At 38.9% G+C, this 21888-nt stretch overlaps 1 long non-coding RNA gene across 1 annotated transcript in view; it reads right to left on the reverse strand.

Moving 5' to 3' along the window:
- The window catches only part of LOC137769604 (uncharacterized), a 337859-nt gene that overhangs the window by 46453 nt on the left and 269518 nt on the right, over positions 1 to 21888 (reverse strand). The window contains exon 3 of the long non-coding RNA XR_011075013.1: positions 9162 to 9256. This is a non-coding gene — a long non-coding RNA (uncharacterized lncRNA). The remainder of the gene's footprint in view (positions 1 to 9161; positions 9257 to 21888) is intronic.

The following is a 21888-nucleotide window of genomic DNA, read 5'->3' on the forward strand; positions in this document are numbered from 1 at the left end:
GCACTCTTCCAGGACTGAGATGGAGTTTCCCTTAATGCCAGATGTATGAGGAATGTATTCTCTACCAAGAGAAAAACAAACTCAGGAATTCCCAAGTCGTTATCATTATCTAATTCTACTCTGGATTTCAATCCTTCCTAAAAAGGATGTATTCTTAATAACTTTAAAGATTCAGTCAGATTTATTCCTACTTGGTCTGCAGTAGCCAAACCCTGTCTTTTAAACTTCTAACCTAGGGTCCGATAAATATTTTTCAACTTCCCTAACTGCAGAATTTCATTTTCTAATGCTAGAGTGTTCTCATTTTAGGATTTCTGATTACTCTATCTTTACTGATACAAGTTCAAATGAAAAACTTATTCTCTAAAGTCTCTGACTGAAGAAGAAATGTCAGTAAACGAGTATTTGCATCTAATGTCACCAAATTATCAAAGATCAACCCATGTAGCTTTAGATAATGCCTTTATCTTTCACTTACATATCACTACATGCAAAATATATCAAGACATAGTTGATCAAAAGATTGACAAATATTTACTTTACTGGGAAAAAACAGAATAAATACTCTTTGAGTAGAACATTGGCTAAAAAACATCTATATTGGAATAGGTCCAGGTTTGGGAAGAAACTAATGTATCAGAGAGTATCTGTATTTACTTAGGTACAGACTTTCATGGGGAGAAATTTGAGAAAATCTAAGCGCTTTTGTTTCTTATCAAGACTTACATATTTTGACATCAGTTCTCATGGGCCCTCCTCAACATACACAGAAAAGCAAACAGTTCTGGGGCTCTTGTATCACTTCGTAGTTACTCAATGAGATTAGAGCTTATTGTTCTCTACTCAAAGACTCCATGAAAACCAAAAAGGAGATTAAACTCTTTCATAGATAAAGAAATGGAATGACAGAAAATGTCTATGTATGACCAATGTTACACCCTTAGAGCTTTTTACAGCAGTAAGATTTAATGACATCCTTCCACCGTCCCCCACCAAAGTGTTAGGTTTCCTACCTTCTCAATTCGCTTTGTTTAATAGTAAATTCCCACCATTCAATACAAAATGCTGTAGTTCCAACTCTTTTTCTCTAGTTCCAAACTTTAGTTGGGTGCTATTAGTAATTTATATATGTGTATGTACTGACACTAAACTATGATTTTCCTTTACTCCTCAGCAAATGACTTCTCTTCCACTGTCAAAATTCCTTTTTCTCCCTTCTAGTGTGAGTGAGAAGGCTCTGGCATCAGGCCCTAGGCCAGTTTTCCATGTCCCTGGATGGCTTCTGAAAATCCTGAATGTTAGGGGAGGCACAGTTCTGATATGGTTCTAAACATCAGAAAAAGTTGTTAATTAACCAAAGTACAGGCAGACCACAGGAACCACCTATATATTCACACATACATTCAATCAATTATTATTGAAGCCCTCTGGAACAAAAGGACTTGACAATTGGGATTTGGGGCCCAGTTTTACCTCTTACTAATTCATGAGCAAGTTCATGAACATGAGCAAGTCACCTCTGTCCATCCTTCCATTTTTTCCATTTTGCTGTTGCAAAGACATGCGTTCTGCCTGAGACCTCACAAACATCCAGCATACCCAAGCCCCTGTAATGCTGTTAGCTTAAAAGGAGACCATGTTCCAGAAAGTATTTGGAAAATATTAGGTGCGGTACCATTGACTGTGGGATTGCTTTGCACAAATCACTATTCTAGATGCTACAATGGGTATAAGGAATCCCTACCCCATAATGGAGATAATGCATGTATTCAAGGGTGATACATAGCAATTAGCACTACAATGGCACCAACCAGGGAGACAGTGCCAGAATATACCAGCAAAATATCAGTCCTAATGAAAAATCATAGCAATGTATTATAAATCAAGGAAGGTCTTGATTTTCAGGGCAACCTGCTCTTTTATACAGTGTACATTGTCACTCCTATATTATAATGGCTAAATTCAAAGTTTTGGATGAAGGGTAAAGAATTAGTATTTGCAGCTAACACATGCTAGTCAGTGGTCCAATTCAGTAGCGTCACATCTTTGTATAGCAATGCCTATTTGTTCAATTATTATGATTTTTTTTTAAGGAAGATATATTGTATTCAACTTTTTCTCTCAACATTTTATTATGAAAAATTTTAAACATACAGCAAAATCAAAAGAATTTTATAGTGAACACTTGTATACCCGTCACATATTCTATCCTTAACATTTTATCATACTTTTTAATCACATATTTACCCATCTGTCCATCCTTCTATCTATCTATCCACCAATCCATAATATTCAAATGCTGTTATATTTGAAGAGATTTGAGCTATATATTCTGTTTTGATTTTAGGTGAGTTTTATTTTTCCTTTATGTAGTAGTAGATAATTCTTAGGAATGAATTTTAACTGATTTATAATGTTCTGCAAACATTTGGATTGCAGATGCACATAAATCTATTTGTCTTCTCTGTCTCTAGTTCCAAAAGATCAGTCGTGGATATTCAGAAAACAACAATTTCCTAAACAACCAAATGGTGTTGGACATGATCCTTTACCCATTAAGTGGAATCCGCCAGACCATCAACTGGGAAACTGTGGCAAGGTTTGTGCCTGGATTAACACCCAAAGAGGTAAATAACAGTTTTCCAGGTATCTACTGAAAAGAAATCAGAAAAAGGATCAATTTAAAGGAATAACTGTTATACTAAGAAATATTTGAGTTTTACATATTCATACACATATATAAATACTGAATATGCATATGATGCAATTTGGCTAAATATAATCTATGTAAATTATATGATATATTAACCCACCTGGTATGTTTATTATGATGATTATTATGATATTTAATTGTGTTTTAACTTATTGTTTCATAAGAAGTGGTAAAGAATTTTTTTTAATGTAGAGAACCTAATATTAAGAATTATAGATCTCACTTTTAATAAAGTTGAAGAAAAGATATTATTGAGTGAGCCAAATTTTTCAAATTATAGCTTAGACACTTACAAAGTTAAGTATCTTAAAATTAAGACATCAGACTATATGTTCAATTGATAAGTGAAGAAGAAGAAGGCTTGGAGAGTATTATCAAAGACTACCTTGTACTAAAGGGTGAGGTAAGTATTTAGATTTTACCATTTATAGTAGTATTTTTAACACAAAAAAATATTTGAGCATGTTATTTGGCTTCTAATACCTTTAATTTTTCAACAAGTTTTCAGGAATGCATTATGTGTAGGAGAAAACTGATAGAAAAGTGCTGTGGAAATTGGCAGGAGAAAGAAATTTCTAGATGGAAGGATAATTGCTTAGTTTCAAAAGAGAACTAGAATTTGAACTTATAAAGATGAGAAGGACATTCTAGAACTTGATCAAAAGCCAGGGCTTATGCGAGGAATGGGCAATCACTGTTTCTGACTAGAGACGGTGACGCCTTCTGAAAGGCAGTGGAAAATCATAGTTGGGAAATTAGAAATAGTTGCAAAATATTAAGCAAGATATCAAACACTCAACCTATCTTTTTGTAACCATTTTTCTCAATTTTCCCTACATATGTTTTCTTTTTCCGCAGCTAAAGACACTTGACCATCAAATGTATGCTCTGAACTCCACTCTCAGTCTTGAGATACAACTCTTAATCTGAGCAGGAGGAATTTAGGGAACTCAAGTCCAAAACACTGCGGCTGACAACAAGTTATAGTTGCTCTTCATGCATAAACACTTGCTATTTGTAAACTAGTCAAAAATGTACATTTTAATTTTGGGATTCTGATTTGGTCCCTGCTAAGTGGGTCTCAATTATGGTAACACGGACTTGTCTTGTTTTCTGGCCAGCCATGTTTTGGATTACTTGCCTATTACAACTTCATTAGTGTTCCAAACCATTTTGGAATACAGTCGTATTTTCCCTTTTGTCCAGCCCAGTGGTTAAAGATCTTTCCATGTGAATCAACTTATTTCCAGTACTAGCTGCCTTTTTGTACCCAAGGATCTCTAACTATCACCAGACTCTTAGTTTCCCATCGCTTTCCTCTGTCCACTTATTAGACCCCCCAATTGTCCTCACTTGCTTGGTCAGTGTGACCATTGCTTGCCCCTGGGGGGAAAATGTTCTTCCTGTTGATCTGGTCTTTTTCCTCATGATCACAATTAACTGACTCCTATACTAGGTCCTACCGCCCTAACCTTTTAATAAGGTCATTCCCAGCCAGGAACTGACAGATGATACATTTCTTCTTCCCTCATTCTGACTTTCTGAATTTTGTAAAATGTAAACAACACACTGTACCTTTTCTCAAGGGTTCATCATGAACCCCTTGCCATTTGTGGTATAGGCACTAATATAACCATTACCTTAAAAAAAAAGTGGTTGAGACATGCAAGCAGATGTATATGATTCCTCAGTAAAGAATCAGAAACTTAGGTATTCGGGACACCGCCATTGGTGGCACCTTGCTTCTATCAGTGACAGGAGAGTCACAGCACTTGAGTTTCTGGGGCCAGTCCATACTTACCAAGCAGAGGTGGACAATAATTGATCACATGAGTTTTGTAAGTATGTGATCACACAGCAGGGAGTGAGTGTGGATCAGTTGCTCAACCAAATTCCTGAACCTGCTCTATCTGAAGAACTGATAGTAGCGCTAAGGGAGTGGCAAGGAAGAAAAATACACTGCCTACATCCACACACATCCAAGAACAGTGGTTGACAACCCTGGTGAAGATCAGCATCAGCTGGGAAGCTTTTAAAAACAAGAGAACCCCAGGCTCCAGCCCAGAGTCTTGGGGTGGAGGGAGAATTCTGATAAGAAGCCAATGTTGGACTCCACTGCTGTATGGTCAAATGGGGGAGCAGGCAAAGATTTATGGGATCAACATCTAAAGACAGGTTAATATGCACAGCAGCTAGCAATGTTTGCTTTTAACAAAGATAAACCAAAGATAGTAGGATTTTAAGAAATTCTGCTATGTTACAGTTTGCCATTTGTCCACTTCCTGTGTTTCGTATCGTTTCAGAATTATCCAAACCTTGTGAAAAATCGATGAATCCCAAACAACCCTGATGATAAAAAACACCTGGAGGTCTCTTTAAAGATGCACATTCCAGGGCCCTACCCCGGTCCCACTGAATCAGATGTTCCAAGGAAAGAGCCTGCAAAGCTGAATTTTAGCACATATTCCAGGTGATTCTTACCATCAAAGTTGTTTGGAAAACACTGAGCTGGGTACTGAACACTTTAGGTGGACTTTGTTTATGATACGGGGCCTGTGAGCGCATTATGAGAGGCACATGCGAGTGTGAAGCTCTCCCACAGCCTGGACTGCAGTCACTCAGACGTCTCACAGTTCCTTGATCTTTCCCACATCAGGGACTTTGTATCTGCTGTTTACCAGTTTGGAAACTCCCTTCCCCAGTTCTTCAACAGATGGGATCCTATTCATCCTTTGCCACGTTCTCAGAAAAGCCTCCCCAGCTCTGCTCAACTAAATCAGGTGCCCTATTAAAATCTCTTTGCACCTTTTACTTTACTTCATAGTAGTCATTAATGTTTTGGGTTATCTATCTCTGGTGATAATGTTTTCCTACACTAGATGGTAAGCCCCCATGGAGTAGGGCACGGCTTACATGTTCACAGCTTTTTCTCCAGTATTTTACAAGAGCAATGCATGCATAAGTAAAGGAATACATAAATGAACAAAAGCACTCGGTGGTAGCATGTAAAGATGGAGCAAGGTAGTGGGGAGAGATTTGCTGGGGGGAACAGAGATGAACGTGGGCAAAGCCAGAAAGCCTTTCAGAGGGAGGCGAGGATTGTGCCCGGCTCTGAAGCAAGCAGCCAGGGAACTGGCATTGCCGGAGGAGCGGAAATATGCCAGGTGGGTGGAAGGCTCTGCGAATGCCCTGGAGAAGAGAGACAGCGTGTGTGCGCTCCGAACCAGCCAGGCAGCTTGAATTAAGCAGAGAGAACAATCAGCCTATGATGAAAGTGGAGGACAGTTAGATAAAGAGTGACTCATGATCAGTTTGATTTGACGTCAGCAGAAACTCAGAGATCCTGCAGGGTTCAGAGAAGGAGAGAGATGATCAAAACAGACCTCTCAGGGGATGACTCATGTTCTTTGTGTAGGGACTGAATGAAGGCACAGGACTAAAGATACATGAAACCAGCCAGGAGGCTGCAGCAATCAAATTGCAGTGCCATTAGGAATCAAAATGGGTGCTCTGTTTTATTTGGGTATGTCCTACCCAGTTTCACAAGAAGTTTGACGCACCTGGGTAGAAATAGGATAACAGCTGTTGACTAGAGGAAGGGAAGGGGTCCTAGGAAAGTATCAGTAAGATGTGGACAAAGTTTCATAGAGGAAGAGGGAAGAGAACCAGTGAAGATACTAATTTAGAGACCCAAAGGCTACATGCTGCAAAATAGGATGGAGAAATCCACAGGCGGGGAAGTCTGAGAGCCAGAGGAAATAATGACCTGCCTTCTTAGCATGGAGTCATGGTGTGACATTTAAGGAAGCTTATCCTTTATTCAGGGAGCATTACAGGACATGAAAAAGGGGCTGGAGAATAAGAAAACCTCAGTTACCACATGACCATGATCTCTGAAACTTGAAGAGATACCCAGGTTATCAGGGTGCTGGAGGGACTAGCAATAAATCCCAAAGGGAGTTTTCTAGAATCCCTTATCTTTCTAGAGTGTTCCATTGTATGGATGCTCTTGACAGCTCCCTTCCTTTTATCATTATATTTTTGGCAATTGCTGAAATCCTCCCCTATTTACTATTACTGTTTACTATTGACTAGTACTATTGCACTATTATTTTTACTACTGCTAGTTTCTCTCTCCTCTGTAGAATGCCTCTAGCTTTACTATTTTTAATTTTTTAATAGCTCTACTGAATATCCAGTCATTTGAATGAGTCCCTAAAACACTCTCTGCCCCTATACAGTGTTGCTTCATCCAGACCATCCTGACTTGCTTACCCAGATCATTGAAAACAGCCTCCCCTCTGGGTCTCCCTGCCTCTAATCTCCTGCTACCATTTCATACTCACCCAGCAGCCTCCTTTCTAATTCAGATATAATCGTACCTCTCCTCTGCTTAAAATCCTTAATTGACTCTCTCAAACCTTCACGATGAAGGGCAGATAGAATTGCTAGGACAAGAGGTCTTTTATGATGTGTCCCCTGCCCATCTCTTCTTCTTTTTCCCTCTCCTTGGGCAGCTTGTACTTTTCACTACAGTCACACCAGTAATCTTTCCATTTCCTGAATGAGACTTTGCCCTCCCTCCCTCCCTCCCTTTGTAAGTGGTGTTACCTCTAGCTATGTTAACTTTGTCATCCTTTTGTTGCCTGATAAATTTTATCCTTTTTCAAAACTTCAGTCATCACCCCCTGTAGGATATTTTCCCTAGATTCCCTCTGTGGCTCTCCCATGTGTTCAAACAGCTGATTGTAGTTTGCCCCAGAGTGGAAAACTCTAATTTGTGTGCTTACTTTTTATTTTTTTTTAATTCTAACTAAAATATTATCTTCCTAAGGCAAGGATGGTGTCTCTCATACCTCTATTTTCTATGTCTAGCACAGTGCCTGGTACGTTGTAGAAACTGATAGACCATCTGAAGACGGAAGGAAGGAAGGAAGGGAAAAGGAAGGAAAGAAAGGAAAAGAAAGAACTAAGGAAGAAAGAGACAGCTTCTCCTCCCTCTAAAAACAAACAAAAGAAATTCTTCCAAAAGTCTGAGAAGAAAGAGGGAGAGAGAAAGCAAAAGCCATGTCAGCTGGTATAACCTAAATTGAAGAAGACTGAGTGAATTAAATGAGTTTGGCAGTTTTTATAATTTCTTCTCATTTCAATAATTCCATGTGGAACACTGCATTAATCACCGATGCCAGGTACTGTGCTTGTAAAGGGAGGGGACATAAAAAAGAATGTTTCGGTCTCTGCCCCGAGGCTCTCACAGTTCCCTCAAGGAGACATTCAGACATACATTGCATCGGTGCCTGACCAAAGTACACACAGTACAGAAGAGGGAGTAGCAAAATATTCAGAGAGCAGCGTGGTTCATGGAGGTTTCAAAAGGCCAAAAAGGATGAGTAGAAAGGTACCAGGGATGGAAAGGGAGGAAATGCATTCCAGAGAGAGGACCAGGGCATCCTGGGGAATGGCAGAGACTTTGAAATGACTGCATTTAGCCAAATGCTCTTCCTTTGTTGCTATCAGGGCTTGGAGGTAGAGAGATATTAAAATATAGTTTTTTCGAAAAGATACATGAACCCCAATCCTCAGAGCAGCACTGTTTACAATAGCCAAGACATGGAAGCAACCTAAATGTCCATCGACAGACGAATGGATAAAGAAGATGTGGTACATATATACATATATATATATACATATACATACATACCCGATGGAATACTACTCAGTCATAAAAAGAATGAAATAATGCCATTTGCAGCAACATGGATGGACCTAGAGATTATCCTATTAAGTGAAGTAAGCCAGACAGAGAAAGACAAATATCATATGATATCACTTATATGTGGAATCTGAAATATGATACAAATTAACTTATTTACAAAACAAAAACAGACTCATAGACAAAAAACAAACTTATGGTTCCAAAGGGGAAAGGGGGTGGGGGAGGGATAAATTAGAAGTCTGGGGTTAGCAGATACAACCTACTATATATAAAATAGATAAACAACAAGGCCCTACTGTATAGCACAGGGAACTATATTCAATATCATGTACTAAACCATAATGGAAAAATATATGAGAAAGGGTAGATAGATGTATAACTGAATCACTTTGCTGTACACCAGAAACTAACAAAACATTGTAAATCAACTATACTTCAGTAAAAAAATAAAATACAGTTTTATCTCCTTTCTCAAGTATTGCCAGACATGTTAGTTCTGGCACTGTCTGCCTCTTTTGTTCCACGACCTGCCACCCCCCTTCTCTCTCTTTTCTTCCCGCCATGTTTGTCCGGTGGGCTGAGCACCTCTGCTCCCCTCACTCTCCCGTGCTTCCCTCACTGCAGTGTGCAGTGCACTTAATCACCCCACTACTTCCATCCTTCCGCTGGAACACGTCACAGGGATGGGGCTGGGGTATCACTATGCGTAAACCCTCCTCCTCATACACTCACCCTGAGAGACCTTCCGGTAAATAAGTTCTCCTGGTATCACGTTGACATGATTCATCCTAATTCATCACTGTCACTGAAGGACTCTTCTGGTCATTCTGAAAAGAAAAGTGCATGCCAATTTAAGTGAAGGGACACCCTGCTCAGATGCTATTAACAGTTTCTCTCGCCATCTAAGTGGCGCGTTAGAAAAGAGGGATAGAATGCCGCCCCGCACATCCCCAGAGCTGTTCCCACAGGTGCCCGGAGCCTCTCTTGGGCATGGAACTGAGTCTTGGGTGGACAGCTGTCCGGTCCAGCCTAAGGCTGCTCATGTCTACAGACAGTTTGTGAACCTGGAGGCTCCTCTGGAGGGTTCCGTGGACCTAACATGGGCTGAGCAACTAATAGGCACCCAACTCCACTCGGTGCCCTTGTTATTTCACTTAATCTCATAATTAAAGAAGAAATGGATGGTAATTATTCCAGTTTTCCAAATAACTTATCATAAAGATAGATATGTTAAATGTTTCACTCAAAGTCACGAGGACCTCATAAGTGGAGAAGCTTCCATTTAAATTCAGGTGTACGTTACCAAGGATGCCATTTTCCTGGTATGTTTATAGGCACTTACTCTTCTCTGCCTGACAAACATCACTAATAAATCATGACAGCATCACCCCCAGGTTGAAGGCAACCTCAGAAGTGTTACAGGAAGTGCTTCAGGCTCCCTCGACAACTGAGAGCAGTGTCTGGGCTCAACAAGATTGCTATTTAGAGTCATTGCTTTGGTCTTACCAACATACCTATCATATAGAAACAAGGAATTTGAGAGAGGAAGAGAGTAGATTTACCTAAACTGTAGGGTCTTTTCAACTTTAGAGCTGAAACAGATCCAAATAGCCTCATTCTTCGCAAAAGTACCCCTCCTACCCAGTCACATACTCTTATTCTGCCCACATTGTCCATCTCGCCTCTTTCTGATAAGTCATAAAATTATGAGCTGCTTACGTATCAATACCTAATTGCCGATTGTTAGTCCTACCTTAGAGTAGCACTTTGAATGGTCTTTTCTCTTCAGAAGCCATTTATCCAGACATAGTAACTTTATGCTTGAGAATAATTGGGCACTATAGCAATCTAACTATCCTTGTTTACTTCTTTGCCATTTCCTTTCATTACTATATGGAGAGAAAAGAAGTTGTCGATGATGAAACTTCTAATCCATTTACTGGCAGTGATTTCTTTCACCAGAGAGAATTCTAGAAGCCTTTCTCTTATAATGCTCAGAATTTAACATACATAGAGCTGCCTGGCAGTGAGCTAAATGCTCACACATGGACATGATTCTCAAAACAATCTTATAAGGTTGATTCTGTTAGTACCCCTATTACACAGATGAGGACATTGAAGGTTTTAACAGAGCAAGTAATTTGCCCCAAATCACAACACTATCCAAGGAATGATGTCAGGGTTTGAACCTGGGAAGTCTGACTGAAGCTTTGTCAACAGCCCATTTATTGTCTCCCTCCCTTCACCATGTACAGCCCCCTCTGCTTCTTACTGGGGCACCTGCTACCTAGCACTAATTATACCCAGCAGGACCCTGTGGGGCTCTTGGGCACAAAAGCCTTTCTGTGTCCCCCATTTCTTGATTACAGGAAATAGGCTTCATTCAGCCTCCACGACCTTCCCTGAGTTCCAACAGGCAAGTTCAAACAGATGCTAATTAGGGAAGGGAGGGGATGCGGAGACAAGGGAGGAACAGCCAAGAAACAATAGTGCGGCCTTGGGGCAGGGTCCTGGTTCCCCCTCAAGGGATATATCAACACACAACAATATCTTTGAGCTGTTTTGCAGATACTGAAACCCCCATCAGGTGGGAGAAGTTAACTGTATGCTGCCCACCAGCACGTAGACTCCAGACCGGTTGGAACCAGAAGGTTGACGATGCTGACTCCCACTTACCTCACCAGCAACCAATCAGAAGAATGTCCATGAGCTGATCATGTCCTCTTTGAACCATTATTATAAAACTTCTCACTACCCCCTCCAGGTTTGGACACACAATTTTGAGGGTGTTAGCTCGCTGTGACCCCCTTTGCCTGGCAAAGCAATAAAGCTATTCTTTTCTACTTCACCAAAAACTACGTCTCCAAGATATAATTCCATGTCAGGGTACAGAGGCCTGATTCAGCTTCACTATGTGGCCACAGATCAAGGAGTCAAGGAGACTGCGAGCAGGACAGAATAAACTGTGAAGTCATTCAGAATCAATTGAAGCCTCCACTCTAGCTATAGGGCCTCCCATCACCCATTCTATAGAGGTCATGTTCTGCATCTAAAGAATAGATGAGTCTGCCTCAAGAGGCCTTTCTGGTTTTCTGGCAATCGAATCCCCTTCCAGATGCAAGAAATGTAGGATATCTCGTATCTCCTCCCTTCTTGGATTCGATGCCTTCCTATAGATGTAGCCCACTGTGCTTTCTGGACCGGCTCTGTCTGTGGCGTTTTTTCCTCGCTTGGGGCAGACCTGCTGCTGGCTTTATTCCAGGACTAACTTCTGAGATTCTTCTTCGTCCTCATGTTTTACATTAGGTCTGACAATTTCCTCATAGCGACCAATCCAACAGTGATAGCTCTGAATAACACCTACATATCAGGTCTGTAGTTCATTTATCTATAAGTTTGATTCTATTTCTACACATTTGTAAGAGCAGAAAAGAAAATAAACGTATGCGATTAGATTTTGATATCATAGTGAAAATGACCAGGAGTTTTATCACCTTGTATGATGGTTACTTTATCCTTAATAATCTTTCATTATTAAGAAGTTAAAATTAACATTTTAATACTAAAACTTCATTCAATGACAAGACTAGGTTCATAGATATTACCATACTTGATTATCATGGGTACAGTAAGCAACAGATAATTTATCATTTATATGTCCTATTAATTACCTAAAATAGAACTATTATAGTTTTTTAGTTTTTCTGATCTGTAGGTTCATCTAGCTTTCACCCCTAAAACGTCCCCATTCCACTATCTAGGCAACACATTTAAATGTTTAATAGTTCTTTAAATCACTATGGAAAAACCCATAAAGCTTAGGAAGCTCAAAATTCTTAGCACCTGTCATTTGTGGTGAGAAATTTTCATTCATGGATTTCTTTACTGTGCCATGGGCTCTCTGAGGGAGGTGACATTGTGTTTCATCATTGGGGGATACAGGTTGACTCTCCAATATAGGTCACCTCACTGAGGATCCATAGTTTGGGGGTGGCCTAGGCCACTCCCCACTGATTCAGAAGCCAATCCGGGGTCTACAGACAGTGGAGACTGAATGGACTCCATTAATAATCAACCATTAATTAGCCTCTTAATTATCAGTTAGCACCTTCAGTGAATACTTTAGAACTCCTGTTAAAAAAAAAAAAAAAAGTTTATACTATTGGGGGGCCTAGAAGAGGCTAAGGAAGAAAGAGGTGCTATTATGAAAAGCAGGAATGGACCAAAGACCACTTCACCTACTCCAGGAACTTTTCTGGGACTACCCCATCTATGGAACTTCAGTGCATCTTTGGCATGAATAACTTATGTTGCTGACCACCTGACTTTACAAAAAGAGGCAAAGAATGGCATCAGACTTGTACCATTCGGTATTATTGTTCCTTTTTTGAAGACTAAAAGTAAAATTAAAATACAAGGAGGAAAACAACAAAGATTGCAGTTGGGCAAAATGAAGAACACATTTTGATGTTTATTTCACTGGTCTCACAAGGCTAACTTTGTGACAAACAAAAGGATGCGGCAGATTAAAAACTAGCATTAAAATAAAGAAATACAGAAAGGAATCAAGTATTTAGACAAGGAAATACACAGATCTTCAACTTCAGTTTGTACAGCTGTTTGTTTTTAAAGCATAGAACTGTTCTTCTAAAATAGAGTTATAAACCAAAATCACCTTAGAGACCCATGAAATTCTTCTTCTAAAATGGCCCCATATTCTTGGTTGGGGCTCAAATCATTCTGATCACATTAGTTTGTCTTGGATAATTTTGGTTCAATTGGATTATCTAACAATTTTTCCCTTCACACTCACACAATTTACCTTGTCATTTTCCCACCACCTAAAAGACTTTTTCATGCCCATGGTATTGTTTATAAAAATAAAGGTCAAGATCATATTTTACAATTGCTTAATCTAAAAAGTTTTGGAAAGAGCTGTGGGTTCTAATCCTGACAAATCTACAGAAAATTTCTGATAATTCAAGAGGACCCTTTTGGTCTTTTCTTATTTTCCTAGAATACTGTGATAAACAAGGAACACAGGTTGGCACCTATTTTGACGTATAGAAGGACAAATGACACTTTCAATATAGTATGAACCACAAAATACTGAATTGAGTTCCATGGGGTTATTTGGAGAATCTGTTACAACTTTGAAGAGAGGACTCCTGGAAGAAGCTGGAAATGATACTTCTCTGCATGTTTATGAAGAAAAAAAACATTTTTATTGATAATAAAGAAGGAGAATACCTTCTACTCAACATTTTTGGAGAGAAAAAAAACACAAAAACCACCCTGTGAGTCCAGAATGGATAATGTCTCAGGCCAGGGCAAGAGAAATACAGTGTCAAGGTAGCTCATTTCACTCCCTGCTGATTTTAAGAGAATCAAGATGGTTCAAGAAGGTCCTTCAGAAAGTGAAAGTAAAATTCTTCATTCGATTTAACTCTGGTTAATTTCAAGTGTAACCTGTACAACCATTGGCCAAAATCAGTAAATTATCTGGTAGTATGAGCAGGTTTTTTTAAATGAATGAAAATACTGTTCTTGTTGTTGTTTTTAATCATTGACCATAGACTTGAAGAACTTTTTCTGGTTGAAAAGGAGTGTATGCTACATTAAAATTTCATTAGTGATTTCTAAGGCTCATCCCCAGTGAAGGGAATGCACACATTCAGTCTGCATCAAAGGCCCTTTCATTAATAACAATTTCTGAATTTCCTTGCAAGTTTTTTTCTTCCAGTTTTATTGAGATATAATAGACACACAGCACTGTAAGTTTAAGGCATACAGCACAAAAATTTGACTCACATACATCATGAAATGACGACCACAGTAAGTTTAGTGAACACCCATTATCTCTTAGAGATACAAAAGTAAAGAAATAGAGAAAAAAATCTTCCTTGTGATGAAAACTCTTAGGATTTACTCTCTTACCTTTCACATGTACCACCTTTACACATACAGCAGTGTAAATTATATTTATATACTTATTGATTATATTAAATTTTATTATATTTATTAATGCAATGCTTCACGGATCTAGAACTTAAAATAGGAGGATGCCATAGACAGAATGCTTGTGCCCCCCCAATCATATGTTGGACCCTAAGCCTCATTGTGATGGTATGAGGAAGTGGGGCCTTTGGGAGACAACTGGGTATGAGAACGGTGGTCCAGTCACTAGTGTTCTTATAAAGAGGCCCCAAGAGATTCATTGCCTCTTCCAATTTGTGAGGACATGGTGAAAAGGCAAATGTCTATGAACCAGGAAACTATCTCTCACCAGACACCAAATCTGTCAGCACCTTGACCTCAGACTTCCAGCCTCTAGAATTGTGAGAAATAAATTTCTGTTCTTTGTAAGCCACCCAGTTTATGATATTTTGTTATAGCAGCCTGAAGGCACTAAAGGGAGGATGAGGGAGCGGGGGATGTAAGAAACTCATTTCCATGATAATCCAAGAAAAGAACAGCATAATTTAGACACAGTTTGTTAATAAGGATATCCTAAATTTATGAAATTATGGAAAAGAGAAAGGTTACAGGTTAAATATATATTTTGTCCTTGTTTTTGCTCTTTAAAAAAAACAATGCCAAGCAAACGGATAGGAAAGGAAGAAATAAGTTTGTGAGTTGCAGACTGTAGTTGGGTAATTAAAATAATAAAGTATTGATAATTGGGTGTATATTCACATGTGTGCATGTACATGTGTTTGGTTTTATTGAAAACTATCCCTTATCTTTTTTAGAAGTATGAGATATATATTACAGATAAAAACAAATAACTGGTTGGAATAGAATTAAAAGATGATATATTGATATTAGTCCCAAGATTAACATTTTAAATTCTTCTTAATCTTGCTATAGCTAAAATCAAGAAGATTATGCCATTAAAAATAATATAATAACACGTTAGGCATTTCACAAAGCCTTAGTGTGAATGGAGGCCAAAGCAAACATAAACTGAGGCGATAGCCAGCACCAAATTTTCAAACCCTATTAAAAAGAATGCAATGGTGTTGAAAATTCCATGGCTTGAGACACAGTGATACATCCAGTTGTTTTATTTCATAATTTGTAATTAAATTGGAATTATCAAGATATATTTTGGCTTTCCAAATAATCTGATAAATATTGAAAGACCTTGAAACATTAATCATAGCAAATAAAATTAGTTATGGGGAGATTGTTTCCAGAAAAAAACTCATTTGATTGTTTTACTTACACTCAACCCTTCTTGGAAAGACCGCCTTAAACCGCAACTATCCTCTCAACCTGCCTGCCTTTCACTTACAAAACAAAGTACACATGCAGTCATTTGATTGTTTGGGCTTTTAAATTTGGCTCTGAGTCCGTTGGAGTATAATCCTTTTTTACTGGAAATTCAGTTAAAGGAACTCCTTCAATCTCCAAACACTAGCCAGATACACCACATTTCCTGCCTTCTCTCCCTTTCTCCGGGGCTCTGCAGATTTGGTACTGATGGCACAGAAGAGTACAGCTTTTGCAGGACAGGTCGATGAAAAACAATCATCTTCTATCACATGAAAACTATTTTCCTCTCTTCACTTGGTTCATTTATAATGATTGCCAACCCTGGCTGTCTGTTAGACACCTTTTTAAAACCCCTGTCCTTTCCCAAGAGATTTTTATTTAATAGGTCTGGGGTGGGGTCCAAATATCAATATTTTTAAGTAACTTTCCAGGTAGTTCTAACGTGTAATCAGAATTGAGAAGATCCTGTTCACAGGGAGTTAGGATGGAAAGCTGAAGTAGGGCAGGAAACATGGCTGAGTGTCTTGCTGGTATCCAATCAGGATGCTCTGAGCCTCCTTTCAGTGAACCAATCAGGATAATCCAAGCCTCTCAGTGAACCAATCGGCTTGGTGTAGATGAAATAGACTCTAAGACAGTGTTCCCTTAATTTGAATGTGCACGGGGAATCACCTCAACATCTGTTAAAGTGCAGATCCTGATTTAGTAGGTCTGCATGGGGCCTGAGATTCTACATTTCTAAAATGCTTCCAGGGGATGCTATAGCTGCTATTCCACAGACTACACTTTGAGTAGCAGTATTTAGGATAAATCTGGCCCCATAATGTAAAAATGTGGTTGAGTTTTTTTTCAAAAGCTATCGAAATGTAATGCAGATACAAAAGTGTACAACACGCAGTTATTTATAATAGTGAAAATTTAGAAATAACCTAAATGTCTAATAACAGAGCCAGTATGAAGGGGTAATATTCAATCTGCTTTTTCAAAGAGTTTTTAATTTTATTGAAAAATCAATAAAATACACAATGAAAATAGTAAAATATAAAAGTATATATAAACTATACAAGAATATCCCAATTACTCCCAAATGGATGGAAATAGACTGAAAGAAAGTAATCCAGTATGTTAACTGTGATTATGACAGGTTTTGCAACTTTAGTGTATTTATATTTTCTGAATTTTTCATTTTATCTAATTAATATGTTTTACCTTTATAAGTTTCAAAAGAAAGGTTAAGAAAAATATTGTAATGTATCAGATCATACATTTCTTTCTGACATTTTTATCAAGGGACATCTACCAGACTTAATTCCATTAGTTTAACCCTGAGATGCCCTAACTTTATCAAAATTTTCTTTGTATCTACTGGTATATTTCTTTTTTACAATTCATGGTGAAGTCCTAGTGTACATTATTCACTGTGAAAACGCAGAGTAGTACCTTCTTAGATTTGCTGAAAAAGTAAAAGAAAAAATATATCTCAAGTTTCAAGAGGATTGAATATTGACAACTGTGAAACTAATAAAGTTATATTTGATAACCCCAGTTTTTTCCCTTTTCAGGAAATTACAGGGCAATCACATTCATGAAAAATAGATCATAAATGTTTGTTGCTATGTTGCATATGATTTTTGCATCTATTTTTCATGAGTATGATCATACATCATGCATCATGACCATACCTCATGATTAAGTTATATTTACTCCAGAGATGCAGGTCAGTTTCATATTTTTAAAAATTAATAATAAAATCATGTGATTCATCATAAAATAGGATCTAACAAGGTGAAGTCCCTCAAACCACGACAAATTTATTTGTAATATTTAAGTAAAAGTCCCTCCATTCACCAGGGTCAAAGTCTACTCAAAATCTTTGCCCTCATCCACTAAGAATTCATCGAATGAAATAGAACACATGTTCCCTGAGTAACCAAACTTACAGAGAAACCATCAACACTGCCCTTGAGTCTTAGATCCACCTGCAAGACATACACAAAAATATGTGGGTGGGTGAGAACTCAGTAGGGCTCTTTTAGTAGAAAAATGGGTCTTTCTAAGCATATTTGGAGGGGCCACAACGATTCACCCTCTCAGAAGATGGCTGTAAGTTGCAGTCCAGACCTAAGGTGTCAGGACAACTTCAACTAAGATGAAACCTTTCTTGAGCAGAAACCACCCAGGGATCTCCGCATGATTGATGACACGGCAACCAAACCTGTTCTGTGTGTGTTGCCTGGAGCACCCCTCAGCTCAATCCTACACAGTCCGTTGACACCACTGAAAAACTTCCTTTGGCCTTGCTGCCCACGTGTAATCCAACCCACGCTACAACAAACTAATGCTCGATCCTGGCTGCATATAAAATTCACCTAGGGAACTTTTTTGATAATGTCCGATGGTGGGCCCTACCCTGAAAACCTGAATCAGTCTCTCAGGATGGAGCCAAGACATTTGGTAGTTTTTTTTTTTTAACTCTCTAGAGAATTCTAAGGTGCAGTGAAGTTTGAGATTCCCAGTGATAACCCACCAACTTGGCTCACCATTGCCTTGAACAAAACAAAGCATCATGAGATATTGGCATTTTAATATTCTTCAAAGCCAGAGACATGAGGTTTCAGGCATCAATTATGACCCAAACAAAAAGAAAGTGAACAGAGGGAAAAGAAAAACATAATTTTGACAATAGTAGAACCTCCTGGGAGTCTCTGAACTCAAGCAAAACATGTGGTCCTCTTCTTATCTATTTATAATATTAATTCTCTCTTATTTCAGTGTTCTGGGATTTTTTTATTCATTTTTTTCCAACCTCAAAAAAGTATATGCTCTTCTGTTCTAAGATTTTTCCAGACAGGCTGGAGCTCTGGTCTATGCTGATCACACTGTCTAAGGCTGAAGCTAGAGGGGTATATTTTTATGATATTTGTAACATGCATTGCCCCAATTGCTAATAATAATGAGCAGTTGTAAGCATGAATGTCTCATCCCTGTCAGGTCATTGCCTCTGTTCTATCTGTCAGATCTAACCCAGAAGCTCTAAAATCTTCATCTTTCCACCCCAAATCAATCTGACCTTTGAAATTTAACTGGGCATCCTATTTTTTGTTTTTAGTTTAGTTTAGTGTCATTTTGTTTTTGCTAACATGGCAACCATGCACCAAATATATCCTGAAATACAGCATGGCATTTGGGAAATTTGTTTGGCACTGGAATTATGGCAGAAGAAAGTCAGGTGGTTTCAGCTCTCTCAACTTAAGACTTACAATCAAACTAGCAAAAGGAGAATCCCAATTTTTAAACTTTTAATTAAAGGCTTGAGGGAAAAATGAATAATCAAGAAATCCTAATGGAAATTAGTCTGAGTCAGCATTGAAAAGATCAATTAAAGAAAAAAAATTCAATTCTGAAAACATTATTATCAACATGACATTTCTTTGTAAAGGTTCTTGTAAATTGCTTTTCCATTCAGTAGAAATTTTCTGGATTAAGTGCAAAAGTCATCTGTTAACCAATGAGATTTACTTTTTAAATTAAACCAAAAGGAAAATAAGACTATGAACATAATATTTCATTCTCTTTCAGCTTGTTTTGTACATGGACACAGTACCAAGATCTTGATATTTAATCATTTCAAGCTCATAGGTTTTAATTATTTATTAAATAATTTTTCTTACAATTAGATGTTAGGCCTTAAGTTCTTTTCAGTTTTACACTTTTTTCTATCATGTAAGATTTGTCTTTTAGTGAGAGACAGGAATTCGCAGTAAGATTGTAAGTTACATGATGGCAGGGAGTAAATCAACCGTTTCCTTCTGTCTCCAGTCCCATCGGTGCTGCAAGCCCCCTGCCCACTCACTAAGTATCATGGATGGATTTCACTGCAGATGTGCACCTTTCACAAATAGCAAAGAGAAGCTTCAACATTTCTTTATATTTATATAAGAAGGCAGAGATATCATGCTAAGATTACAGCCAGCCCTGGGCATGCAGTGAGTCGTGCAAAGGGCACACTTGTTTTCAATAACAAAAACAAAAACAAACCATGAGACTTGTATATGAATAGCAAGAGATGAGTACAAAGATATTCATAGCAGCGCTGTTTATAACAGGAGAACAAATGGATGTCCAGCAGCAGCATGGCAGGTGGACCAGCTGTGGTGAGCAGAAGTCCACGCTGCCGTGCACTTGCACAGCCTCCACTCCTGCTACCATGATTAATGTGTCCATGAGCTCACTGAGTAGCCTGGAGTTGGCCAAAGATAGTCCTGGCTGAGTATCATCTGATAGCTGACTCATTCTGTCTATTTGGTTGTTTCATGCCTCTTTTTTGGTGGATGCTCTCTTGTAGGCATGTGGTACCAAATTCGACACCCTTCATGCAAGTTCCCCTAAGTCCGTCCTGCTTTTGAGTATAGGTTTTCTTATTTTTCAGATACAGTGAGGCCAACAGATCAGGAGACAACTGCCACTGAAAAAGTAGTTTGTTATCGTCACAGATCCCAAGAGAAGGAGGCAGGCTACACCACGGGGAGTCACGCAGGGAAGCCAGTCTGAAGGCAGAAGGGGAGGGGAATCTGTGGCAAGAACTTATTACTGTGGCTTCTGTGGGAAGGAGTAGCTTAGACAGGATAAGCAAGTTTAGGACTGGCTAGTCTGAATAACTTCTTCAGGCTTTGGGGTGTAGGGACTATCCCTAGTTGTCTGCTACCTGGACCTGGATGATTAGGGCAGAGGAATACACACCCAAAGCATAAGAGCCTGATAAGGTTGGTGGTGGTTTTAGATATGAAAGGTGCAATTGCAGGTGAGTTGTTCGCTATCTTTAGAAATTAGCTAGCCCTGGGACAACAGTCCTGCCAGTGTCAGCCCCCAGATGTCAAAAGGTCAAAAATACCGAATAATAAGACATGAGTAACACAAATACCTATACCTTTTCCCCATACCTCTTGGTCTCTGAGTTTTCAGGCTTTATCCTTCGAAGACCCTAAACAAAATCAGCCAAGCTATCTATCACTGCCCATGAGTCGATATATGTTATACCTCAAGATACTTCTCTCCACCTAACTTGGATTACCAGGTACACTGGTCAAAACAGGAAGCCTGAATTCTCATAGGGTTTATCTTCTACCCTCTGGATCAGCTATGTCTTACCAAAAGCCTCATCCTTGCCACTACTTGCTTGTCTGATGAACCTGATGTCATCAGTGTAATGGACCATCTCTGGAACATCCAGATAGATGGTGCAGGCCCTTTCAGACTAAATGATGACAGAGAGTAGGAGAGTTAACATAACCCTGGAGCAAAGCATAAATGCATACTGAGTTGTCCCACGTTAATCCATATCGCCTCTGTTGCTCCTTCTTGCTATGGAAAACACACACACACACACACACACACACACACACACAGATTCACCACACTGGTGTACTTAAGTCTGTGTTGATCTGCTTCAGAAGAGATGCCACATCTAATACAGCAGTTGCAATCAGGGTTACTATTTGCCTAGGTTTGTAGTAAGCTGTTAGCATCTGCCAAGGTCTATCTATTCTTTAAAGATCAGACTGGTGAATTAAATAAAGATATGATGGGGCTCACCATCCCTGAATTCTTTACCTTTTTAAGGGCAATGTTCTCTGATGTTTCTTCTGGGATGTGATTTTATTTTTTTTAATTATTATGTTGGCTGGGGAGTGGCAGGGGTGGGAGAGAACCTCACTTCAGAGCTCCCATTTGGTCTTTCCTACTGTGTTAGCTCCTACCCCTCAGGACAAGAAACCAGTGCAGGCCTTCTGCCAACTACCAAGTGTATTCATTCCAGTTGTATATTTGGGGACTGGAAAAATAACTACCAGATGGATATGCGGACCCAGTGAGCTGGACCTAGGCCAGGATTCCACTTTTTAATCTAATCTACAGATGCCCCCACCCCAAAAGAGGGATTCTTGGTGATATGTTGGATCCCAGGGTATCAACCTCAATCTATACCCCATGTCTAACTGTCCCCAAAATATCTGAGTATTCTCCTTACTGGTATAAACGGCCATAGGTTGCTCTAGGGGGATTGTTAGATATATCTGCTATGGTATTATAAGATGCTTTCTCACGAGGATCCAGGATCTAAGAATCTAAGAAGATTAGATCCAGGATCTAAGGATCTAAGAAGTCCAAAAATTGGACAAAGGAT

Source organism: Eschrichtius robustus, chromosome 9 (genome assembly GCF_028021215.1).
Source record: "Eschrichtius robustus isolate mEscRob2 chromosome 9, mEscRob2.pri, whole genome shotgun sequence".
NCBI classification, from domain to species: Eukaryota; Metazoa; Chordata; class Mammalia; order Artiodactyla; family Eschrichtiidae; genus Eschrichtius; species Eschrichtius robustus.